This window comes from Narcine bancroftii, chromosome 1 (genome assembly GCF_036971445.1).
Source record: "Narcine bancroftii isolate sNarBan1 chromosome 1, sNarBan1.hap1, whole genome shotgun sequence".
In the NCBI taxonomy this organism is placed as follows: Eukaryota; Metazoa; Chordata; class Chondrichthyes; order Torpediniformes; family Narcinidae; genus Narcine; species Narcine bancroftii.
Genome location: NC_091469.1, coordinates 138341668 through 138362139, shown reverse-complemented (window position 1 = coordinate 138362139; position 20472 = coordinate 138341668). Strand labels below are relative to the sequence as shown.

Sequence of the window (20472 nt, the reverse complement as noted above, 5' to 3'; positions counted from 1 at the left end):
ATTAGCTCTCCAAAGTTTAAAACCTGGCATTTATGGTCCTTGATACCTAGGTCACATCTGGCAGTAGACCCCTATGATACAGATTTCCATGAATAAGAATTGCAAATGTACTCATGAGGTCACAAGGTCTCAACATGAGAAACATCTGCTGCAAAATAACAGACAATGTGGGAGATCCAGGCATGTGGGTCTAACATTAAAATAAGAAGTGGCAATAATATTGAAGCAACATATTCTCCTCCCAGCAGAGAGTGATTTTTACATTCCTATCATTTAATGTTACAATGTCTGCATCAAATGCAGTACTTTTGATGATCGTAAATGAGCAATATTGATCTGCTGGGTCGCGAGTGGTCATGCTTTTAGGAGAGAAGATTAGTATCACGAGAAAAGATGTGCCAGCAGAGATTAAAAGAAAAGTATATTGTATTTTACATAATTATATTTCCCTCCATAAAAAATAAATATACTTTCATCTTTGGACCAAGCTGCCGGTCCACTGGATATCATTGAGATGAACACACAACAGCCTATGAGCTTATTAAAGAAGGAATCATGCTCCTGCTACGAGCCCAAAGGACCCCAAAACCCAGCATCAGTAGACATTCACCAAGACAAGTGGCTTTCAAAACGTTATTTTTTTAATCAACTTCAAACATGAAAATAGAATCAAACATTAACTTAACTAACCCAAATTAACCCCCTTCTAATTCTAAGCGCATGTGTATGCAATGTGTGTGTAAATTCAAGAAAAGTTCTTTGGTTCACAGTTCGATCTCACTTCTCCTTCTTCCAAGTTCTCTGGTTGCAGGCAATCCCCATATTGTGCACAGAATTTAACATGTATAAAGTTCACCAGGCTTGGTGCTTGAAAGTTAAATGTTTACTGCTCAGGAAGGTTCTCGTAGGGTTTGCAGAGAGAGATATTTGTTGCTCCAGGATTTCCACAACTGAGGTACCACCACTAGTCACCTCAGGGTCTCGCTGATGAAACTTGCCCCATCAGGGTCTTCCTCTTTCTTCAAGGTACCACAGAGTTCCATTCCTTCCTCTATTTCAAGAGAAACATCAGACAGATAGCACTTCCAGCCATCTACTGCTCTGGAACTTGCTTTCATTAGTTTCAAACAGTTTTTTCCTGGATTGCACTTTTCAGTTACTTGTCAGTGTCTCACACACTGACTGACTGAGCTGTTAACTCAACTCCCTCTCTCTCTTCCAACTGAAACTCTAAAGAGATTATGTGACTCATGTCTTGCAAAACCCCCACCTTCCTGAGCAAAACAACAGGAGTTATTTCTTCTGCTCCCATCTGTTGTTAGATAAACAAAATCCAGGAGTGACCTTTCTATGAGCACTTTGCAGAGAGGGTATTGATAGACAGCATGTCTCCAGCAAGACAATGGTCAAGCATTTTATGAGGTCAGTTCAATTAACACCTACTTGTGAAAGGTGCTTACATTCTCCAGAGATCCTGCAATGTGAATTCTTCAGTCTTTCAAATAAGATCTGTTTTAAAATGTGTGGATGTATGTGACCTATTCTAAATCTTACAAATTCTCCCCAAATATTAATATTATTACATTCTACTTTCATGAAGTCTGGGGAATGCATTACATTTATTTGCATGTATCATCCATATTTTAAATTTCTGCAATTCTTTCTTTTTCTTTGGCTTGGCTACGCGGACGAAGATTTATGGAGGGGTAAATGTCCACGTCAGCTGCAGGCTCGTTTGTGGCTGACAAGTCCGATGCAGGACAGGCAGACAATTTCTGCAATACATATGCAGAAAAACCCCTGGTATCCAGAATTCAAGCAATCAGCAGCCTCAAACAACCGACAAATGAATCAAGGAAAATAAATTTTAAAAAATAAAATAAATAAGAATAAAATAACAGGTAAAAATTACCTATGTTTAAAATTGTAAAAGTTAATGTTCTCCGAAATAACACATGAACTGTTGGTGAAGATGGGAGCAAATATTGAGCTTTGGTTGTGCTTTGCTCATAGCAGCTCTTGGAATAAATTTGTGTGAAACAACAATGGCGTCGCCCAGGAAGAAGAGCTGGTTGATGCCGCTCGGCATCTCAACCACTTCTTAAAGTGCCTCCTTATCCCTGCATAGCAAGAGATGTCAGAGGCTTTATATGTAAATGGGGGAGGGAGTTAATTATCTATAATGTTATTGTTCATCTTTCGGGCCGCTCTGTGGAAGGGGTAGAATCTGGAGATACAGCCACAGTTAAATGTTTTCAAAGAATGTGACTGAAACTGAAAATAAAGTAAAATGCTTTTTGGTTTATATATTCATGCAAGTGAAATTTGTTAATTGTAAGTACAGTGTAGTATTTTTGTCTTTTAAACTGTTTATTCTCAATGCTGATGTATCAGTTAGGTATTATAAGAGAAAGTCTGAAGCAACCGGAAAAGACACATCCAGCATCTACCAATCCCCATCAGTCTCAGATACCAGGGGTTTTACGGTATTAGAAATCAGCTATTCTGCTCGCCTTGCTCTTCCACCTGATCAAAGCAAGATATTTCTGAAGGTCAGCTGGAAAGTAACCGGGAGCAGCAATTACAAAGAAAGAACTGAAATATCCAAGATATTTATTAGCTGAAAATCAAAATCCTCCAAAATGTTCCACGAACTATAATGCCAGCTGAAGTGCAACCACTCAAACTGTCATAGAACAAATACGTTTATAAAATATTCAGCTCTGCAGCATTGCTGAGAAATTTCAAATCCAAATGTATATTTGTTGCAGTAATCTTCATTATTAATGACCATACATGTGTTCACACTGGTGATTTCTGTTGATAATGTGCACGATTATAGAGCAAATTGTGTAAAATCAAATACCATTATTTCCTCAATTAATTTACCTCAATATAATTATAAAACCAATAACAGCAGCTGTTATTATTGGCTATCTTCCTTCATCACCACCCATTCTTCAAGAAGCCTTTAAAGGGATGTGTTTTCTTTCGTGATTTATAAGGATCAGAAGTTGAGATACAAAATTAGGAAGTATCAAGTGCAAAAAAAGACAAATTTCCAGAGTGGTGCACTTGGAATAAGATTCCTCACTCTTGATTTGTATTTCTCCCTGTTATTAGAGTTAACTCCCCCAGCTTCCATCACTCACTACACACCAGGGGCCATTGAAGACATTTACGTGAGAAGCTGGCTCAAGAAGGCAGCCAGCATCATAAAGGGACTCCCCCTCCCATCAGCCTGGCCACCACCTCTTCTTGATGCTGCCTTCAGGAAGAAGGTACAGAAAGCTGGTCCAGAACCTCTCAGTTCAAGAACAGTTCATTTCCAACAGATCGGGCTCTTGAATTGCCCCTGACTACACTTCTCAGAAAATACTAACACTATAAAGACCACAAAAAAGTCTGCAACCTTTTTTTCTTGCACTTGGTAACTGAATATTTATTATCTATTTATATTGTGTATTTTTTTTTTTTAATTTTATATATATTTATGTAGTTTATTTAATGAAGTACCTGTTTGGCTAAAACAAGTAAAATTTTTATGCGTATGTAAATTGTACAATTGGAATATTGTGTTCAGTTCTGGTCTCTTTAATACAGGAAGAATATTAAATCTTTGGAGAGGACATTGAGGAGATTTACTAGATTGTTGCCTGGATTGTAGGGGAAGGTTAACAGACCTAGGGGTTTTCTCTGAAGCAAAGAAGGATGAGAAGTGACTTAATGGAGGTCTATTAGAGTATGAGAGGCATGGTTAGGGTGGACAGCCAACACTTTTTTTCCAGGGTGACAGAAGAAAATGTCAGAGAGGACATCTATACAAGGTGAAGGGATGAAAAATAAGGGATAAGTTTTTTTTTACACAGAGGAGAATACATTGTTAGGGGTGATGAGTGGAAGAAACTAAAGCATCCAGAGGAGACAGATGCTATTGTGGAGGACATGCAAACTCCATCTGGACAGCATCTGAGGTTGGGAATCAACCTAGGTTATTGTGAGGTAGCAAACTCTCTTGGTGAAACTCCCCTACCACGTAAAAACCTACCATTATCCTGTCTTAGAGAGAGTCATTGGTATGCCTCACTTAACTTCCACTCATCTTTCAGATGTTGATTCCCCATGCTCTCTCCTGAGGAAGGCGGAATAATTGTGTGATTAGTGCTGATCTATTGGGACTCCTAAATACAATAGAAAGGGTTTTAGCTATGAATCAAAGTAATTCCAAACTATTGCTAAATCTCTTGCCATCAATTGCAGTCAATATTTGCATAACACAAACAAGTGTTGGGAATAGATCAAGAAATCTACGTTTGGTTCAGTTTATCATTCCATCCTAATAAAAATGAAGATGGATTGAAAACAGTATCTGACTGTTTTTTTTTCCCTTAGAACAGTGGTAGTTAATTCGTGCTCCAAACACTACCCCGCTAATGGCACAACTGTCACTTGCTGCACTCAGTGCCCAATGCCAAATGTTTCATAGTGCACCTGGTCTCTGAGCAGAGCCAGCAAGCTGTGCTGACATCCTTACCACTTACACCTCTCAATTTATCGACTGACTGCATTCTAATCCTTTGGCAGTATAGTTGATGATGAAGAAACCATGGGATTTCAGAGCATCTGTGTTATGTAGAAAGTGTGATGTAAACCAATCTGGCATCTTTCCTCTTTTTTAATCAAAAATTTGAAAAGTGTTCCTAAATGCCCATTATGGCTGAATAGATTCATCAGCTAAACAATTTACAATAATTGCCTCTTATTCAGATTTACACGGTTTCCATTTTTAAATATTATTTATCCTCATAATAAAAATGACATTGCTATTTCCTGTTTTATTTTCTATATCGTGTTAAATTAATCCTTTCTTTACCCTTGTTCCTGGTATTGAAACATTTAATAAATCACCTATCCAATCAACAACACTTGGAGGAGATGCATATAATTTGACTCTATTTTGATAAACAATTGATCACTTTTCTCTACTTTATGTCTCATAACCATTGGCAATCTGTATCAACATGACCCCTGACATTTTATGAAATAGATCTCCCTTTTCCTAACAAGCTTTTAAAGAGGCATCTCATCAAATTCACCCAGAAGATACTTATACGCAAAACTTATCTTCATTTAGTACATCAATCCTCTCTGTACTTTGAATTACTTTGAACTATTTTATATTGGAAATAATTTATTCTAGGTGATTTATGTCTTGTTCTGCAGAAGTTCCTCCATCATCAATGTTTATTTCCAAGTTTGGTTATTTCCCACTTTTTGAATGCAGTTTAAACATGTTTTCAAATCCCAAGACTTTTCACTCCACCTCAAATCTCATACCATTGTTCTCATGCCTTGAAGACGAGTACAGTTAGCGTAGCAGTTGGCGCAACATTGTTACAGCGCCAATGACCGGGCTTTGAATCCAGCACTGTCTGTAAGGTGTTTGTACATTCTCCCAATTTCTTCTGAGTGCTCCAGTTTCCTCCCACTGTTCAAAACGTACAGCGTTTGTTGGTCAATTGGGTGTAAATGCGTGGCACGTGCTTGTGGGCTGACGGGGCCTGACACTGTGCTGTACGTCTAGAGGGCTCAAGCCCAAAGCATCTCTTATATATCTTTACTTCCTAGGGATGCTGCAAGACCTGCTGAGTTGCTCCAGCATTTCTCTGGGTTTTCGTATTTCATCTTATACCAATGTTGCCATCGTTTACAGATTAAAGGTAAAGAAATTCTGGTTGCCCCATTCAAGGAAGAATGTGGAGTCTTTGAAAAGAGTACAAAAGAGATTTACCCAGGATGGTGCTTGGGTTACAGTGGGCTGCGGTAAGTGGTTGGAAACATTTGGGTTGTTTTCTCTGGAGCATTAGAGGCCGAAGAGAGATCTGACAGTCGTTTACAAAATTATGAGAGACATTGACAGAGCGGACATTCAGAATCTTGCTTCCCAGAGTACCAATGTCAAATGTGAGAGCATATGCAATTAAGGTGAAGGAGAGAATGTTCAAAGATGTGCAAGGCAAATATACAGAGTGGTTAGTGCCTCGAAAAGGTTTCCAGGGTAATGGTGGAAACAGATGAAGAAACATTTAAGAAGCTTCTATATAGACACATTCATGTGCAAAAATAAAGGGATGTATATCAAGTGAAGACAGCAGTTTTAGTTGAATTTGTGCATTATTTTTGGTGCAGTCCCAAGAGCCTGTTCCTGTATTGTTCCATGTTCTACATTCTACAAGCTAATAAATTCAGAAAAAGAAATGTCTGATTTTTCTCTGTTTGGAATTGAACAGCTCATTAGCAAAAGGTAAAAACAGCTTCAATTCTAGAAGTTTCATTCCATTTGATTCTCTCAATGAAGAAACCTATAGTGGCTCTTCAACTCATTGCCAGACAAAGACAACAAAAACATGTTGATCAAAACCTCTCATTCATTCAAACTGGCCATCAAAATGGCCACATGAACCGACTGCTCAACATGGATGTGAAAAGCTGGAGTAACTCAATGAGTCAGCGAGCATTCACAGAGAGAAATGGTCAATGTTTTAGGTTGGAACATTGTGTGGGCTGGGTTTATTTTCCTTGGAGCAAGCAGGTGACAGGTATTTGACACAATAAATCGATTAGATTGTAGGAAGCTTTTCTTTGAGGGTAGGCATTTCTCAAACTGGAGTTACAGATTCAGGCTAATGGGAAATAGGTCTATAGGGAATCTGAAGTGAATTTGTGAAATGCACTGAGTGGGTGCGGATGCAGTTAGTCAATATATGGACAAACACTTGAATCGCCAAGGTACGGAAGTGGTTTTGAACAAGTGGTATTAGTTAAGACAGTAACTTCATTGATGGCATAGTGCCAAAGTGCTAATATAATTTAATCTCAGCCTTGCCCCAATTTTCTTTAGCAGTATTAGATTTACGATGTTAATTTTCTTTACAGTGTTTAATACTAAAGATCTATTTTATAGCTCCCAAAATGAAATTATGTCCTCTTTCCAGATCCAACTAAGCTAACACCAAACTTAATGGCAACACATATAATAATCATGCCCAACTTATTGAGGAAGGCTCTGATTTCCTGAAAGGTGTGCATAATATTAATGCTGCTTTCAAAATTATGGCTGAGATTTGGCTGCAGGTGGAAGGAAAAATTGAATATTCAGTTCATCTCATTTCTTGAACCTCCTCAAAGGCAATGCTAATATAATTAATGGAATCAAGTTTTTTTTTGCAAAACCTATAAAAATAAATAATCAATGTAATTAGAGAGATATAGGAGTGAAGTAAAATTCATCAAAAAACTTTTTAACTTTTATATCTGTGATACGAATCCACAATATCTGATATGTTACAGTCTCATCATTTAATGTAAACTAAAGTGAAGATATGGAAAGTAGGATTTTCTTGAAATATATTTTAGTTGTTACTTCTCTGTGAAGCAAGTGCAGCATGGTTGACGTAGCAGTTAGCACAGTTCCTGTACAGTGCCAGCGATTTGGACCAGGGTTCAAATCCTAAGCAGTCTGCAAGAAGCTTGTGTATTCCTCTCATGTCTGTGTGGGTTTTGCCTGAGGGCCCCGGTTTCCTCCCACCATTCAAAAACATAGTTGAGTTTGTAGGCCAATCAGGTGAAATGAGGCAGCTCAGGCTCATGGGCCAAAATGGCCGGTTACCATGCTCTATCTAATTTTTTTGTAAAAATGATGGATGGGTAGTTTTTGGAACTTTTCTGCAATGATTTTGGAAATTGGAGCAGCTGGTTTGTAGCCAACTTGGCTCATTGAAATCCACATTATGGAAATGACATTTCGGCACGAAAATTATAGAGTTAGATCTTTTGCTTTCAAAGCTGGCATTTTGCAGACTTGTACAGTAGTTTTCCTTAATGAACTTGTTAGATAAGTAAAATTATTCAGCTTGGAGATACACTGAACATTTATGAACATTGGTATCTTTATCTTCAGAGGTGTGAAGGTCACAGATATACTTGCCTTTGTTGTTTACATCCTATTATTCATTACATCTTAAAATATATATTTTTCCTTATTTGAGGGCTCAATCCTGTAATTACTTTTGAAATTAATTTGATTCCAAATAATGCTATCAAAATGGTGAAGAAAATGAGAGGCAATGATTGTAGAATTCGTGGAGTCACCAGAAAACGGTTGAAATCTGGACCTTAAAACAATCTGCTGGAGGAACTTGACAGGGTTGAATTGGATCACTGGGGTAAACAGTGTTCCATCGGTTTGGAAAACTTCAAGAATTGAGTGTTGATGAAGGGTTCTGATCCAAAATGTCAACCGTTCCCTTACTTCCACTGATACTGCTTTAGCCTTTGAGTTCCTTCAGCAGATAGTGTATAGTTTCATTGCAATATTCATGTTTGGTTGCCAGCGATGAACATGTGTGAGAGTTCTGACCACCAGTAGGACTCAGCCCCTCACATTTTGTTTCATAAATTCTTTGGCAACTCCATTAAATTGCCTTATAACTCTGATGGGGAGAAACATTTGCATCAGTTTTCATCGGGGTACAGGCTGGGTTTGCTGAAATACTCTCCTGGGAACTCAGGCTCTCAGCATAACCCAAAGAGTCGTGGGCCTGCGTTTTCAGTGTGTTTGCAAATGTACGAGTTTTAGATTTTGCCCTTTCACCTAGGTACATGGACATTGTGTGCACTCCCAGCCTTGAGTTAGGGGAGCATAAGAAGTGAGTCTTAATGTCTTATCAAAGTACGAACAGTAGGAGTGGAGGATTTCAGGGGCTAGACCTAATGCTATACTGAAAGTAGCACATTGCAAAACCAAGATCTCAATCTTAGATTCAATAATTGAATCATATCAAATTTTACCCTTTACTTCTGATGAATTCTGCATGACCTGAGGATATTATATAAGCATATTGCTTCACAATTCCCAAAAGAAACTTTAAAAATCTTGTGCTATTTTTCAACAATCTTGTATTAAAACGAGCACTCTTTCGCAAAAAGGTTACAAGTACACCAGATGTCAAATGACTTTATTCTGAGCTTTCCCATAGGAAGTGGTAACGAGGCAGACAGAAGGAATGATTCAAGGATGTGTACAAAATTTCCTTGAGGAAATACAACATTCTTGTGTTTCCTGAGAATCCCTGGACTATAACTCCTCAAAGTGTTCTGGATGGTATTGGAACCTCAAATCATAAGACCATAAGACACAGGAGCAGGAATAGGCTATTCAACCCATCAAGTCTGCCCTCCAATTTAATAATGAGCTGATCCATTTTCCCACTCAGCCCCACTGCCCATTACCTTTGATGTCCTGGATAATCAAAAGCCTATCAATTCCTGACTTAAATACACCCAATGATCTGGTCTCCACAACCACCAGTAGCAACAAATTCCACAAATTTACCACCCTCTGGCTGAAGAAATACTTGCACATTTCTGTTCTAACTTCAATCCTGAAGTTGTTCCCCCTCCCACCATGGGAAACAATGTTTCAACATCTACTCTGGCCATCTTCAGCGCACAGAACCTCCGCTTGAGCAGTGTAGATCAACACAAAAAAACTGCTCAACCATGTGCCCCATCTGCCATCCTGTGGCATCCCCAAAACTATTGGAAGATGTCACATAGCCCTTATTTGACCCCAGAGAATCTACAGCACCAGAATGGAAACAAGTCTGCCTTGATCCAAAGAGGCTACTGAAAAAGAAGGACCATAGTGGGTACATAGAAGGTATGGTCAATCAGTCTAACCATACGATAGAGCAGAGTGAATAGTCCTCCCCTGTCCCTACAGCTGAGGTTAACTTAAAATTCACTCCAGGCCTGCAACCACATTCCTCATCTAGACTGGCAGACCCAAGCAGTGTGGTAATGTACTGTTGCAGAGTGCAGAAACTGATTTGCCATTACACTATGATAGCTGGTGCTGTCAAACACCTCATGGAAGCATTGTAAAATAAATGACCCATTACATCTTTAATGGTGACATTTCTCAAATGAACCTGACAAGCTGTAATGTAGTTTTAGAAGGCTGAAGTGCAGTTCAGGGAGATGTCCACAGAATGCAAGGTCTAACTAGAAAACTTGGCAGAGCTTCAGCACAATGGCAGAATGATTCGCCCTCATCAGAGGAAATTGCATAGTTGGCAGACTTTGATAAGAAGCCCAGATTTATATCACTCTATCAGGTCAATAAAGGGATTTGATGCACAATTATGCCAATAGCAGAACCCATTCTGCAGTGGGCCCGTTCAAATCCTTTGCAGATTTTGCCACTTCACTCTTTTCTCATTGTGTTAATTCAATTGATACTTCTTGTATGCTGGTGCATTTACCTGTGGAACTGCACAATGTTGTTGCATCTGTACTTGTGCAAGAACAAACTCTCCTTTCATTTGATAGGCGAGGCTGCTGTGTAGCCATTGCACTTTGCAAAGAGTAGAGCCAAAATGAACTGATCTGGGTGAGACAGAGCTTCGTACTTGCAAATACAATAATTGAGATTGCACATCTTGCAGGCGCAGAGAAGGAATGCTTAAAGAGTGGAAAAGTTGCTTGAAATTCTGAACTTCACTGCAGGTAGACAGATAAGTTCAATGTGCTTCCATGCGGCATTGCTAGATCTCTTCTTAATGTGTACCAAGTAACCCAGTTCTGGGAACTATCTGGGCAGTACTTTGGAACAATTTCCAATAAAAATTATATCTGGGCATCTTCAGCACCCTGGGCCACAAATACAGAATTGAGAGTTTATTGTCTCAATAAAACATAAAAGGCTGATGTTGGGAAATTATTAAGCTCTTATGAACTAAAGACTGGAACTACCATCAACCTCATTGACTGATCGAAGCAAAGAGAAAGAGGAACATGCAAAGGGCTTTGGGTAGGATCAGTCTCGGGAGACGTGCCCAGCCGGCAGCTGCCAATCATGGCATAACAGAAGTTTACCACAGTCATATCCATAAATATAATGTATAGATGCACCAAAATTCTTACTTGCTGAAGATATACCAACCACAATAATATAAATTAAATTACCGCAATATGCCAAGAGAGAAAAGAGATAATAAATATAAGAGATAGATAGTGTTAAAAAAAAAGGTTTAATTATTGCATCTTTTGGTGGTCCCAGAGTAGTTTATGGCTAGGAGAGTATGTGGAGGTTTAAGGTCCTCATAGCTGTTGGGAAAAAAAACCTGTTTTTGAACCAAGAAGTGGTGAACTAAAAGCTTCTGTACCTTCTGCCTGAAGGTACGTGAGATTGTGACCAGGATGATGGCGATCTTTTACAATGTTGGGTGCCTTCTTGAAGCAGTGTCTCAAATAAGTGCCTTCAGTGGACAGGAGGTCAGTGTTTGTGATGGACATGCATAGATTTGCCTCTGATATAGCACTTATATCACAAAGGACCATAAGGAGATTGATTATGGAACTCAGGTAGAATGCTAACTGGTCTGTTCAAGGAGGAGGGCAGGAAGGATTGGTGGAGCCTTCCTGGATGTCTTTGTTGAAATTCAAACAGGCCGAACAAAGCTTTTTAATGTCTCTTGGCACATGTGACAATAAACAATTCAATTCATTTCTTTTCTTTGTGACCCTGACCAGATTTAGGCATCTTTGGCATCATTTATCAACAATCTGTCAGAGTTTGATCAATGCAAATATCAGTTTGCAAATTAATGAGTAAATAAGCTCCATTATCACTCAGTGGAGCTTTGCATTCTGAGTACCTCCATTGATGTAAGGATGAACTTCAAGATTTTCTACATGGCTGGCAATAAAAGGCCATCTTCAAGTCAAGTCAAGTCAAGTTTTTTGTCATCTGATTGCACAAGTAGAACCCGACGCAACAGCGTTGTCCAGTCCTCAGTGCAAAAACATCCAGACATAACATTTATACAGACAAACAATACATATGCAGGATAAGTTTTCATAAGTACAAGTAACTAAATACATATATTTTGTAAGTATGGGAGTCTCGGATAATTAGTGTGAGTGGTTCCTTTGGTCGTTCAGCATTTTCATTGCTCGTGTGAAGAAGTGCTCTCTCAGTCTGGTGGTACTGGCTCTAATACTCCTGTAGCTCTTTCCTGATGGAAGCAGCTGAAAGACGTGTGCTGGTTGGAAGGGGTCCTCAATAATTTTGCCCGCTCTCTTCAGATAACGATTCAAGTGGGTCATGTGGTGAGTGGGAGAGAGACTACAGTGATCCTCTCGGCCACTCTTACGGCTTGACCTCCAATCCATTTCTCTGCAAAAACTGATACAGGACGCTTTTGATAGAGCTCAATCTTTTCAGGAACTGGAGTCACTGTTGCACCTTCCTGACAAGTGAGGAGATTCTGTGTGTTCACGATAGGTGACTAGTAAAATGAACTTGGTGCTCTCCATTCTCTCCACTACAGTTGTTGATGTGTAGAGGAGGATGGTCATTCTTTGTCACCTTGAATCCGTGATCATCTCCTTTGTCTTGTCCACTTTGTGACTCAGGTTGCTTCTCTCCACTTATTCTCTGTCATGCGACTCATTATTGCTGATGAGTCAATTATGGCTGTATCAAACTTGATGACGGTGTTGGAGCTGGACTGATAGATGAAATCATAGGTCAGTAGTGTAAGCAAGCTGAGCACACAGGCCTGAGGTGCACCATTCTGCTGCCCACCTGAACAGACTGTGGTCTGTTGGAATCGAACGGAATAACCTTTAGGCCATCAATAATCATTGTTCTGATTCTGGATGATATTGCACAAAGCTATTGATTATTGCAGTTGCACACTTCAGCATACCACGCCAATTAGGGTGATCCTTTGGAAGTTATTGACGGCTTAATTTCACATTTGTTGCAGGGACCTCAATTTATTTGCAGTTAGTTCAAAGAAAAACCAGATGTGTGTGTGTTTTGCCGTTGTTTGTTTATGCGCGTGGGTGTGAGGGTGTTGAGAGAGAGAGTGAGAGAGAGAGAGAGAGAGAGTCAGTGAAATTTATAATTCGAGGATCTACACATTGGAACGGAATGATTGTCAGTAGAAAGGGTTTCTTTGAGTAACATTTCCCATATTGGCAATTACTCATTGCCACTTGACAGGAGTAATGTGATCCCTTTCAACTGATAGTGGCAGCTGTTTCCTAATTTGAAGAAAGCTGAACATGCCTTTAATTGGAATATTCTCGGAGGAGTTTGATCATAGAATCTCTTGATTTCCAGAAATCGATGACACTCCTCTGCCTGGTATAAGTACAGTATTTTTTTTATTATGAATGTTCAGTCTCCTTCTATGATTCTGATATGAGGAGATATTACAGCACAGTCCATGCCCTTTGACCCATGATATTGCAACGGCCAACTCCATGACAATCCAATCCTTCCTTCCCTCACACCTATTACCCTCATTTTTTTCAATCATCTGCATGTCTATCTTAAAATGTCTTTTAAATGTCACTATTGTACCAGCCTCCACCATTACCAACAGCAAATACATTCCAGGAACCCAGCAGTCTTTGTTAACAAAAAAAAAACCTCTAGCATCTCTGCTACCCTCTCCTCCACTCACCTTCAACAGATGTCCTCTGTTATTTGCTATTTTAGCCCCAGGAAAAAGGTGCTGGCTGTCCACCCTGTCTAAGCCTTTCATATTCTTATATACCTCTCATGTCACCACTCATCCATTGTCACTCCAAAGAGAAAAAAAATAAAGCCTAAGCTCTGTTAACCTTGCTTCATTTATCATGCTCTCCATTCTAGACAGCATTCTGGTTAATCTCATCTGCACGCTCCCTAAAGTTTATTCCTCCCTGTAATGAGGTGACTATAACTGAACATAATCCTCCAAATGTAGCCTAACCAGAGTGGTATACAGCTGTAGCATTACCTCGTGCTCAAATTTAGTTCCCTGACTAATGAGGGCCAGTACACCTCACGCATTCTTAACCACCCCATCAACTTGTATAACCTTGAGGGAACGAAGGGGGGGCATGGCAAGATGGTGTAGAAGAAAGACGTGTATTCCACCTTTCCCCAGCTGGATTACTAAATACCTGGTTTTAAAAAAAGTATATAAGTGGTTAAAAACAATACTTACAGTTGTTTAAATAACAGTGATTTATTATGGCAACTAATGTGAAAAAATCTAAAACTCAACTCAAGAAAAAGTTACCATACAAAAATGTGGAAAAACTGAGGCCTACTTGCATAGCTGAATCCACAGAATCATTGTTGGGAGCCTCCAAGCCTCAGAAGACTCCAACCCGTTCGAGTTTGACCTCAGCGCCGATCCTGCCTCCACAAGATGGCATCGACACTTTGGTGAGTTCAGCCATTGCTGACCCGCATTCACGTGAAGCTGTGCGCGTGGACAGCATGGCCAACAAGGGGACTCACGATCCCGCGACCTTGCTGGGCAGCCTGGGGACATGCATTGTAGTGTTGGAGGATGCACCTGCGTGTCCGGCGGCTTTGCCTGGCTTGCGTGAGGCTTCCTGGGGCCGAGAGTTACTGGACAAAGTATGGGCTGTGGGGGAGCCTGAACGCCGACGTCCCAAAGGGGTCGGGGTGCCGGCGTCTGGTGTCCAGACCTGTAGCCGTTCAGCTAAAGGATTTATTTACGATGACTGAGGAAGAAGAGGAACTTACTTTATTGAAACTTGCCCAGGAGGAGGAGCCTGTAGTTAAAGAAGGTAGACCTCAAAAAGTGGTGGTGGAATCTGGAATGGATTCTGTGTTCACTGTTTTGGAAGGGATTGCTTGTCAAATGGACAATATGTCAAAACAAATATCAATTCAGATGAACCAAGGATTGATGGAGATGAAAATAGAAATGATTACTTTGTGTGATGAAATGTCAACTATGATACAGGAAATGACTGTCGTTAAGAGTGATATTAATAGATGTATAAAATCAGTTGATACTGTGCAAGATAATTTTAAGAAAATTGAAACAGCCTTTTCTGAGTGTCAAAATCAGGTGGAATGTAAAACAGAATAAAATGGAAAAAGTGGAAGGTTCTCTTGTAGATTGAGGGATTCAAAGAAGAGACTTATTGAAGAAAAATGATTCATTGGAAAATCAAAGCCGAAGGAATGATGTGAAAATAGTTGGTCTTCCAGAGGACATTGAAGGTTCGCATCCTATAAAAAAATTTAAGCATTGGATCCCAGAGGCGCTGGGTAAAGAGCTTTTTCCTGAAGGCATGGAATTTGATCAGGCTCATAGAGCTCTGAGGAGAAAACCACTTCCAGGACAAACACCGAGGGCAGTCTTGGTTCGTTGTTTCAAATACCAAGTCAGAGAAATGATTTTATGTATGGCGGTACAGAAAGCACGGCAGAGTCAGACTCCATTAATGGTTCAAAATAACAGAGTGTTTTTTATGCTGATTTAAGCCAAGAGGTTATTAGAAGATGATGAGGATTTAATATGGCTAAAGATGTTTTGTGGCGAAAGGGCGACATGTTTGCTTTTCATTATCCTGCAATTTTGAAGGTTTTTTATGGAAACTTTCAATCTCAATACTTTGAGAATGTTCATGATGCTTTGGTTGTTGCTAATTCTTTGTCAGAAATGTGAAGAAATGGGTGTTCTCCTCAGTTGTCTCCTAAGAGGAGGGTAAATGGAAATGGGTATGGAAAGAATGGAAAGTATGGAAAGAATGGAAAGAAAGAAGAGTTGACACAAAGTCTTCTTGATATTGAAGATCCAGAGCAGTCGTTGGGTCTGGAATCATTGGGTTGAATATATGGACTCTATCTGATTGTGTTCATAATAACCATATAACCATTTACGGAACGGAAACAGGCCATGTTGGCCTTTCGAGTCCGCACCAGTTCACTGATTTTGTGCACCCTCTTCAGGCATTGGTCCCGGTAGATCTTCATTCAATAACGATGGACATGTGTGAGCCTTGAGGTCGGCTCACGAGCTTGGGCCCAGCACAGCCTCAGAACTTTGGTGGGCGCTGCCCGAGGCTCGAGAACTGGAGTCACTTCTGGGGGGGAGTGGGGTGTTGACCAACGTCTAATTGCTGGGAGATGAGGGTGGGGTGGGAGTGAATGACATGCACTTGTATGTTCCGATATGGTAAGACACGCTTCCCAGGATGCTGCACTTCCACGGGGTGTGACACGCTTCCCAGGGTGCCGCACTCCCATGGGGCAAATGCCCTCCTGCTGCACATGCATCCTTGCCATTTACCCGAATCTGACTAAGCCCAATCAGAAGGTGTTGATCTTGTCTAGCCTCCTCCCTGCCCACCTGCGGACTAAATAATAAATATGTGTCTGGCTGGGGGGATGGATAACACTGAAAACTTTGATAGTCATCTGCCGCTAATGGGTTCACCACATCCAGATTTCTAGGGTATTACTACCTTTGGGTGTTTTTTTTGTGATTTTTTTTCTGCTTTATTTTTATTGTTTCTTTTTTGAGGGGGGATTTTTTTTCTTTTTTTTTGAAGAATTATAAAGGGTGTTTTGAGAGAGAGATAGGGGGGGGATTAAATAATCCAATTAAGAGACAGAGAATATTGGCTTATATTTAAAAAATGAAAATTGACATCACTTTTTTACAAGAAACACATTTGACTGAAAAAGAACATTTGAAATTGAAAAGAGATTGGGTTGGTCATGTTTTTTTCTTCTTTTATTTCTAAGGCAAGAGGAGTAGCGATTTTGATTCATAAAAACTTACCATTTGAATTGGAATCTTCAGACAGGTATGCTGGCAGAGTTTTAAAATTTTTGCTGAATCTTGGACTTTTCTGAATCTTTATGCCCCTAATATAGATGATGAACAGTTTTATTTCAGAAGCTTTTTTACTGTTAAGCTAATGAACATGTTTTAGTTGATGGTGACTTTAATTGTATTCTGGACCTCTTATTGGACAGAAATCCAAAAAGTATAAGGAAATCAAAGATGACAACACAAATTAATGCATTAATGAAAGATTTAAATTTGGTGGATATTTGGAGAAAAGTTAATCTTACAGAAAAATATTTTTCATTTTACACTTCACGACATGATTCGTTTTCAGGAATTGATTTATTTTTGGTATCAGCACATTTACAAGGTAGAGTGTTACAAGCTGAATATAAAAGTAGAGTTATATCAGATCATTCATTATTACTTTTTTCTTGTGGAAGTTCAGAGGTAGTATGTCTATCGTATAGATGGAGGTTTAACGTAATATTATTGATAAAACAGAGTTTGTTACTTTTGTTAAAGAGCATATCTCTATTTTTGACTGAGAATTTTAATTCTGTGGATAGTCATTTTGTAATATGGGACACTTTAGAAGCTTATTTGAGGAGGCAGATTATTAGTTATTCTACGAAAGTTAAGAAACAATATATGGCAGAAGGTTTAGAATTAGAAAATCAGATTGCTGAGTTAGAGAAAGATTTTCAGAAAGATGTAACAGAAGATTTAAAAAGTCGCATTAGCATGGTTGAAATTACGTTATAATACTTTACAAACTTATCAGTTTGAGTGCTTAATTAATCGATCTAAACAACATTATTATGAGCTGGGGAAAGATCTTATAAAGTACTTGCTTGGCAATTGAAAGATGAACAGACATCTTGGACTATTAATGCTGTTAAGAAGAATTCAAAAATTCTTATAAATTTCAGGAAATTAATGACCAGTTTTATTCATTTTATCTAAAATTATATACTTCTGAGGGGAAACAGGATAATGGTTCTATTGACTCTTGCTTAACTAAATTAAAGTTACCGGTATTAGATGGGAATGATGTTCAGGAATTGGAATCTCCATTTACGAATTTTGAAATTAAGGCAGCTATTCAGGAAATGCCTAATGGAAAGTCCCCAGGGGATGATGGACTCCCTTTGGAATTTTATAAACTTTTTTATGATGATTTCTCTGATGTATTTGGTGAAGTGTTGTATCAAGTTACTGAAGATCAGAAGTTACCAGAATCATGTTCAAGTGCTTTATAACTGTTATTCCAAAAAAAAGATAGAGATCCATTAAAAGTGTCTTCATATAGACCTATTTCTTTATTAAAAGTAGATTATAAAATTATAGTGAAAGTATTAGCTAATAGACTTTCTAAATTTTTACCAAAATTGGTATATATTGATCAAACAGGTTTTATTAAGAATAGAAATGCATCAGACAATATATTTCAATTAATTACCTTGATCAACGCATTCCGAAAGCAACCTAACCATGGTGGTTGCATTAGATACAGAAAAAGCTTTTGATAGGGTTGAGTGGGATTTTTTTATTTAGAGTGTTAGAGAAATTTAAATTTGGCCCTTTTTTATTGGTTGGGTTAAGGCTTTATATACGAACCTGATTGCTAGGATGGTGACAAATGGACAGATTTCTTTACCATTTAAATTGACTCATTCAACTCAGCAGGGCTGCCCAATGTCACCAGGCTTATTTGCATTCGCTATTGAACCATTAACTCAGGCTATGAGACAAAATGAAGAAATTAGAGGGATGAGGGTTAAGAATGAAGAATATAATATTAATTTATTTGCATATGATGTGTTGATATACTTGATGGAACCGGAACAATAGTTGAAACAATTGCAAGATTGTTTGTTGAAATTTGGAGAATTATCGGGATATAAAGTTAATTGAATAAAAGTGAAATTTTACCAGTTGGAGTAGGAGATTATTCTGAATTTAAAACTATTACAAAATTAAGGTGAGCAAGTAAAATTAAATATTTAGATGTGTTTATGGATAGTAATTATCAATCATTATATCAGTTAAATTATGTGCCTATATTAAGATGGAGTAAAGCAAATTTGATTAAGTGGAAAGATTTTCCATTAACTTTGATTGGTCGGGTTAATTGTATTAAAATGAATATTGTTCCTTGAATTCAATATTTATTTCAGTCAATACCTTGTTTACTTCCAAAGGGTTTCTTTCAAAATTTGAATAAAGCAGTGCCAGAGTTTTTATGGAAAGGTAAATTAGCTCAAGTGGCATTGCATAGACTTATATAAAAGTATGCAATGGGCAGACTACAGTTACCACATTTTCAAAATTATTATGAAGCGGCCCAGTTGAAGTTTGTTAGTAGATTGATGGATTTGGATCAGCCTCCTAGCTGAGCTAAAGTGAAGATGGCGTTTATTTCTAGGGTTGAGAAACAAGAATTTATATTTCATTGGAATTTGATTACATTACAGCAATATGATATGCCAATATTGAAACATTTGTTAAAGAACTGGATTTTAAAAAAACAGGGTGTTAGGGTCGAAAGATAAACTATCAATTCTAATTCCATTGTATAATAATCAGCTTATTCCTTTTTCAATGTTTAATAATCATTTAAAGATTTGTGACTCTCAAGGTATAAAGACAATATAGGATTGTTTTGAAGAGGGACAATTTTTTTCTTTTAATCAATTGAGAGAAAGATTTGTAAATTCTTTGTTTATGTATTATCAACTTAGAACTTTGATAAAAGATAATTATGGTAGAGATATAACTTTACCTACTTTGTCGAGATTTGAATCTTTGATTTCCTCTATACTGAAAAAGGGTTATATTTCAGTTATGTATAATTTATTACAAGATAGTATGGAAAGTCAGTTTGGGAGAAATCTAAACTTAAATGGGAGAGTGATTTAGTATTTATTTTCCTGAAGATGAATGGGTGACTATGTGTCAGGATAATGTAATTAAATTGACTAAAGTAAGATATGGAATGGTTAATTATAATTTTTTACATCAGTTATATTTGACCCCGGAAAAGCTAAAAAAAATATGGGTTTAGTAATTTGGATTCTTGTTTTAGATGTGGCTCATGTATTGGAACTTTTTTACATGCTGTTTGGACTTGTGTTAAATTTCAATCATTTTGGCAAGGAATTAAAGTAGTTTTGGAAAAATTATATAATTTTTTAATACCATTAGATCCAATTATTTTTTTTTTGTTGGGAAATTTGTATTCGTTAAGGGGAATGGGATTTGATAAAATGAAAATTGCTTTTGTACATTTGGTGTTATCAGTAGCGCATAAATGTGTTGCTAGTACTTGGAAAGATGATACTGAGAATAATATATTACGCTGGCACAATAAATTGAAAGTATGTGTTATTATGGAAAGAATTACTTATAATTTACATGATAATTATTCTTCTTTTGTTAGTAAGTGGTCTCTATATTTGAAATATATGCATTTAGATATACTTTGAAATGTTATTAATGTTTATAATATTTTCTTTTTATATATATAATCTATATTTTTTGCTCCCCTTAATGGAGCTGGCTGAAGGAGTGGGAGGGTGGGCTGGGTTTTTTTTGGATCTTTTTTATTTGTTTTATTTTGGTTTCTTTTATATATATCTTTGTAAAATAATTTTTTGGTTATTATTATACTGTATGTTATTTTTTTTCTATCTTTTAAATAAAGTTTGAAAAAAAAACCATGAGGGAACGAAGTGTATTATGAACAGAGATTATATCAAAATCAAAATTATTGTCATGAACAAGTCAT

At 37.8% G+C, this 20472-nt stretch overlaps 1 protein-coding gene across 3 annotated transcripts in view; it reads left to right on the top strand.

The window, feature by feature from the left end:
- The window catches only part of LOC138764513 (teneurin-3), a 4541667-nt gene that overhangs the window by 438587 nt on the left and 4082608 nt on the right, over positions 1-20472 (top strand). For all 3 annotated transcript variants that reach the window (XM_069940598.1, XM_069940580.1, XM_069940589.1), the window contains exon 2: positions 16637-16698. The gene's annotated coding sequence lies outside the window, so the exon portion shown is untranslated. The remainder of the gene's footprint in view (positions 1-16636; positions 16699-20472) is intronic.